Source organism: Ochotona princeps, chromosome 28, assembly GCF_030435755.1.
Source record: "Ochotona princeps isolate mOchPri1 chromosome 28, mOchPri1.hap1, whole genome shotgun sequence".
Classification (NCBI taxonomy): domain Eukaryota; kingdom Metazoa; phylum Chordata; class Mammalia; order Lagomorpha; family Ochotonidae; genus Ochotona; species Ochotona princeps.
The window spans coordinates 24,532,708-24,538,728 of NC_080859.1; the positions used below are offsets into that span (position 1 = coordinate 24,532,708).

General features: G+C 43.5%; 1 long non-coding RNA gene across 1 annotated transcript; it reads left to right on the top strand.

Moving 5' to 3' along the window:
• Positions 1-1,167: 1,167 nt before the first annotated feature.
• On the top strand, positions 1,168-5,308 carry LOC131478211 (uncharacterized). The gene is made up of 3 exons (XR_009244364.1): positions 1,168-1,297; positions 3,501-3,696; positions 5,023-5,308. It is a non-coding gene; the product is annotated as an uncharacterized LOC131478211 (long non-coding RNA).
• The last annotated feature ends 713 nt before the right edge of the window (positions 5,309-6,021 follow it).

A 6,021-nucleotide genomic window follows, 5' to 3' on the forward strand; every position in this document is an offset into this window, starting at 1 on the left:
TATATGTGTACATCAGGAAGTTTCAGGGGAATACAAGCCACAAAGAAGGCAGGAGAAACAGCCAGCCAGACACAGTCCATGGAGGCTGGCTTTAGCTTCTTCCTGTAGAGGGACACGGACATGTGGCCTACACTTCAATGTTTTCTGCTTTTTGAGGTCAAAGATCTGGGTTTTTACAGTCATAAAAATGGGCCATTTTCTGAAGATGTGTTGAGCTAGGAATTGGCAAAGTGCAGGTCAGCAGAAGCGGAAGTACACAGAAGCCAGGGGATGGACACATAGAAACAGTGGCAGATCTTGGAGCAACTGGGTGGGGAAGCCACAGTACTTCTGGCTCTTCAATCTTTATCAAACATTCTTCTGTCAGGCTCAGTACTTTATGCTCAGGAAAAAAGTAGCGAGCTCAGTAGAGCCATTGCCTGTTACCATTAAGGCTTTTAATCCAACAGTCACAGAAATAGAGTATTGTCAATTGTGAAGTGCTAAAGTAACAGGAAAAAAGTTGTAGGAGCATTTGTTAAGGGGACTTGATTCGGTGTTGGGTTCATACTCTTTTTTGGGGAAATGACTCAACATGTATCAAGTTGGTTTTCTGGGAGTATGAAGAAAATTCACCAAAATTGTTTGCATACTACTAGGTATCTCAAAGAATTTCCAAAGTCAAGATAAACCCCTGCAAAAAGCCTTTTAATAGTGAATGTGAAAAGTAGATAATACAAAAATGTTTACATTAGGTGAACTAGGGAACATCTCACAGTGATACAGTTTAGACAAACATCATAATGAAATGCAAACAGTTTGAATATGAAAGCCATATATAAACACAGACACATAGTTAGGTGGTCCAGTTTTCATAGAAAGAAAGAGTCTTTGACCAAGAATAATAATAGCCATTTGTGCTACTTGAGGTGATCTGATCTGCTAAGGATTATTCAAGATACTGTTAATTTATTATCTCATTTTGTTGGACAAATAAATTAATTGTCTATTGGGCAATTGTATTGTGAAACTTTCTTTATAGGGTCAAACAATCGGTATCTTAAACTTGTTCCAGAATTTTCATCAAGAAATGTACAGGGTCAGTGCCTTAAGTCGCAGAGTGTCCACTCATTTGTGATAACTAGTCATTATGAGCAAACAAACAGCCTTCAAGGGAACACAAGGCATGGTCTGTGTGGCTAGACACACGTTTGGGTTGCCTGCTCACAATTCATAAGCATAATTTTCACATCAAGAATCTATCATCAATAAAGACCCTTAGTTGGGTTTGTCCCCTCTCATGGCAATGCTGAGACAAGTAATGACTAAAACAGTGTTACAAAGAACCAAGATTCTGTCAGTAGACTCTTGGGGGGGGGGTGCATTATACAGCAACAGGTGCAGATAAAGGTGTTGGATGGAGAAGATGCAACAAACCTACCTAATTGAAGAGCCACAAGCCAAGCAGGGCTACAAAACCTGAGGACCTCCATGTGAATGAATTAGGGGGAGCCAGGCTGGGCTTACTGACTATACCCACTGGTGCATGCATGAGCCAGAGTAAGTGCAGACTAGTTGGATTTTGCCGCAGCATCAGCTGGCAAGTGCTTTAACTGGGGACAAGTTCTGTAAAGCTAGACTGCACAACCATTTGGAGAGTGCAAGATCTGGAAATGGGAGTGGGCCCAATAGGAAAACTGTGGGTACCTCTCTGATGGGCTGCAACCCTCACTGGTGAGCATGAAAACCACAGCTGGAGGTAGGCCTGGCAAGACAGGCAGTGGCACTCTCCAGTATGAATGTGGGCTGGAAAGTGGAGTTGGATGGACTGAGCTCAATGGACTGTCGGTCAGATTGGGCCAGTCTGCTGCAGATACTGGCAAGCACAGGAATCAGGGCTGGGGGCAAGCCTGGTGGGGATTATTGGGGGTTGCTCCAACTAGGCTGCAGTTCTCACTGGTGAATGTGAGGGCCGAGTGTGTGGTGGGCAGGATTGGGCTGGGCTGTAGAATTCATTGTTTTACATAAGAGACAAGGCTGGAGATAGAACTGACCCAGTAATTGCAACTACATTGTATGTAGGCTGATGTTGGTGACACACTGAGCTAGATCCCATACTGGCTAGCACACACAAGAGTCAGATCTGGGATCACCTCAGGTGAGGTTTCTTTGTGGATTTCCCCACTCCTACTCCCAAATGAACTGCTGGACTCAGAACTCCAACCATGGGGAAAATTGCAGGGTCAGTGGTGTGACTGTGGAGTATATGTGTCAGAACTGGCCTTCTTTGGTTGCTGAGGTCTGTGCAGTGGACGGCATGCCCAGATGCACGTGGAGGATATGTCCACTGGAGCCTGCAGGGGACATCTGGTACTGTAGAAGAGGAAGAAGGACAGAACACATTGGTCAGCTACCCCCAGCCAAGTGTGGACAGCAAATATCTGAGTGAATGGAGAGCCTTGGGAGGACTGTGTTAGCAGATGGCCCTTGGAACAATCTACTCACCCTTGGATCAGTGAGAATGATAGAATTTCAGAACTATGAAAAACACTTGAGCAGTATTCTCAAAGTACTGCCCCTCATTGGGACCCTGGGATGACAGAGAGTGCCCATTTCCAATCCCTGAGTACTGGGGCAGTGGGGAGGTTGGGTGTACCTTCTTTCCTAACCTCTCCTCTCCCCCCAGATAGAGGAAGAGGAAAAAGAAAATTTGGACAGAATTATGGGTTTATGTGTGGGAGAGAGAGCGAGCACGCAAGTGCTTCCATTCGTGGTTTAATCCTCAATGGTTGTAACAACCTTGGCTGAACTAAGCCAAATCCAGCAGTCAACGAATTCTTCCACAGGGATAGCAGGGACCCAGACACTTGATGCATCTTCCACTGCTTTACCAGGTGCACTAGCAGGGAGCCAGATTGGAAGTGGAGCAGCCAAAGAATGAACCCATGCCCATGTGAGATTGGAGTCACAGACTATAGTTTTATCCCCTATAGCATGTCATTGGCATTCTAGGTGAAAACACACGAATAGGCGAGTTCAGAAAACATTGACACTATTCTCTTTTATCCTATAAACATGTATAGGCATAACAGGATCAGTAAGAACAAAATTTCCAATCCATATAGTCATTTATATTGCCTCCTTTAGCAATCAAGGAGTTCATAACTTTTTTGAGAGTAACAGTTGTAAAAGTATCCTAACCAGGGATAGACATCAGTTCAGCAGTTAACCCGTTGCTAGGGATGCTCGCATCCCATATGGGAGCACCTTAGGCTCTGGTACTGGTGCTGCTACAGATGCTGGCTTCCTGCTAATGGAAGAGGCAGCAGGGCTTGGGTCACTGATATTCACAGGGCAGACCCACACTGAATTTTATCTGGCCCAAACCTGGCTATCCAGTCACTTGGAGAGTGTGTCAGCAATTCTTAACTTCCTGTCTCTTTCTGCCTCTCTGTCCTTAAAATAAAATAAAATATAAAAATAATAATAATTATTATTATTATTTTTTTTTTTACGAAAAGAGGCAGTTCACAAGCTCAGCTAAATTTCAAGGGAGACAGAGACATCCTTCCATTGTCTTGGTGGACACTGCTGACTTTCCTGCTGAACTTGGCTCATTCCCATGCCAGAGACCGAAGACTCAGAAAGGTCAGCGCCCCAAGTCCTGGGTGGACCTCTTCCAGGTCATGATCTTGTGATCTCTCTTCTTTCAGCCAGGTAAGTTTCACCTTTAGTCTGTTCTCTCTCTTTCCCCCCTGCCCACTGTGTGTGTGTGTGTGTGTGTGTGTGTGTGTGTCCTTTCCGTTGGTTCCTCTTATGAAGAAATAAGTAAAAAACCCAACAATGAGCATCCATGGTCTCTTTTCATCCCTCTCTGCTATAAGAATCCCTGTGTTCCCTTCAATGGTATGGATTTCCCTGGCACTGGCTGACATTACAACCAGGAAGTGCAGGAAAGAATGCAGGGTCCTGGATTTCTTTGTGGTGATCTGATCTTCTGACCTTAATTCTGTAGGGCAATGGGAGCTCCCTGAAGATGGAAGCATTGCTCAAGTTTTGTCCTCATATTTTTGGTGCCTGGCACACATGTACTCTTGGGCTGATGGACAGACCACCACATTTTCCATCTCCCCTCCTCCCGTGCCTTTGTATGCTGGTAAGTCCAGTCTCTCCTTCCCAGGAAACTTCCTTGAGGATTCCTGCCCTGCTCGTCCTTAGCCTCTTTGGGACTTGTGTCTACAGCTCACAGGGCCTCCTTGCTGGGTTTTTAGATTATTTATTTCCTGATACATTTACATAGCCAGATGATTTTTTTTAAACAATTTTTTCATGGCACAATGCCATAGGCTCGGAGATAATTTTTAAATATCTTTACAATATCCACTGTCATGAATTTTATTCAAGTTGTTTCTTAGAGATTTTTATGATCAGGTTGCCAGCATCCGCTCAGGGTCTAATGCAGGGAGGTGGTAGTTTGGTGTAAAACCATGGTTCCTGGAGACAAAGTTGTTTGATTTTTCATTTTTCTCCTGTGTTTCAGTACATATCACAGCCCTTGCTACCTATCCTCATGAAGATTTCCTTCTGTAGTTAGGACCGAGACTCAAGACATGGTGTGAATTCCCACTGAAGACTTCACTGAGCTTATGTTTTCAGCTGTTTCAGAGGTGGATGGACAAGTCTATTGTGAATGCGTCCTTCCCAGTTCAGAAGGTGGTGCCCCTGGGTCTTGTCCTGTGGTTTCTGTGTCCTGTGGGTAGTAGAAGGATGTGTACAATACGTGTGCTTTTCTGGCCTACCTCAGGATATCAACGATAATTAAAGCCCTTGGCAATTACTAATTAAACCTTAAGGGGCTGTTAGTATTTGTTCTTAAAATTTTTTCCTTGGACGAAGACAGAATTAAAAATCAAGCATGCTTGAACACTTGAGTGTTCTTCCTCTTTTCAAAACTTGGCCCCAGCTCAGAGCTGCCTTGGCAATCTTTCGCTAGCCACTGAAGGGAAGAGAGTATTTTGACCATACCATTTGTCTTCATTTCAGCCACGAAATATAACTTTTCTAAGGACACTGGCAGTAGAACTCAAACCTCAGGAGGTGATTTCTTTAACATAGCAACCTTTGATCGTGAAAAAAAAAAAAAATGAAGCTGTAATACGGATGGGGTTTCATGTTAAACTCCAGTAAACCGTGGAATGTTTTAAGAAGCAAAAGATAATGAAAGAAAAATCAAAGGGTACATCATAAACCAATCAGGGAAGCCTGCCTAACGAGAGAACAAGGCCTTGATTCTTTGCCCCAAGGTCTGGCAGGGCTCCTTGGAACTGAAATGCTGGGGATTTATATAATACAAGGCCCAAGCACAGTCTCTTTTTTTTTTTAACCACAAATTCCTCATCTCGGAATTGTATGTTCTTAAACTCTGCTATTCTGCCCTGGTAAAGAAAACACAAGTGTATTGTTAGTGGGTTCTCTACAATAATAAAGCAACTGGAGTTGTTGAGCACTATTCTAAACGGGGCTGTTTCAACATGTATTTCAAAAAAGAAAAAAAAAATATATAATCACAGACAAGTGAAGGGCAGTCGCTGTTGAGTGTGGGGTTTTCTCAGATTCCCGATGGTTTCTTTTCATTTGTCTACAAAAGGAATATAGCTCTTGGCTGGAAGATGGCTTGGAGCGAAGGGCCATCTTATAAGAAGCTTCTAGTCTGGAAAGCTCAGCTGTTGCCGAGTGCGTCATCTCAGCTCAGATGGGTTTTATCGGGATTTGGATTTTTCCAAGCTTTGAGAATTCCTTCGTGCATGACTTGGCAGGAAGTGGATTAGACCAGATAGAAAATATCATTCATGAAAATATATGTTCTTCCCAATGGAAATGACCTTTGGATACTTCTGCCTCTTGGGGTCTCCAGCCAGATTCCAACATCCTCATCTTATCAGCCAGTTGGCAGAGATTATCCCTATTACCAAAAAACAAACAAACAAATGAACGAACATCAGTATCTTTGGGTTACTCTGAATAAAATAGCAAATGAAAACC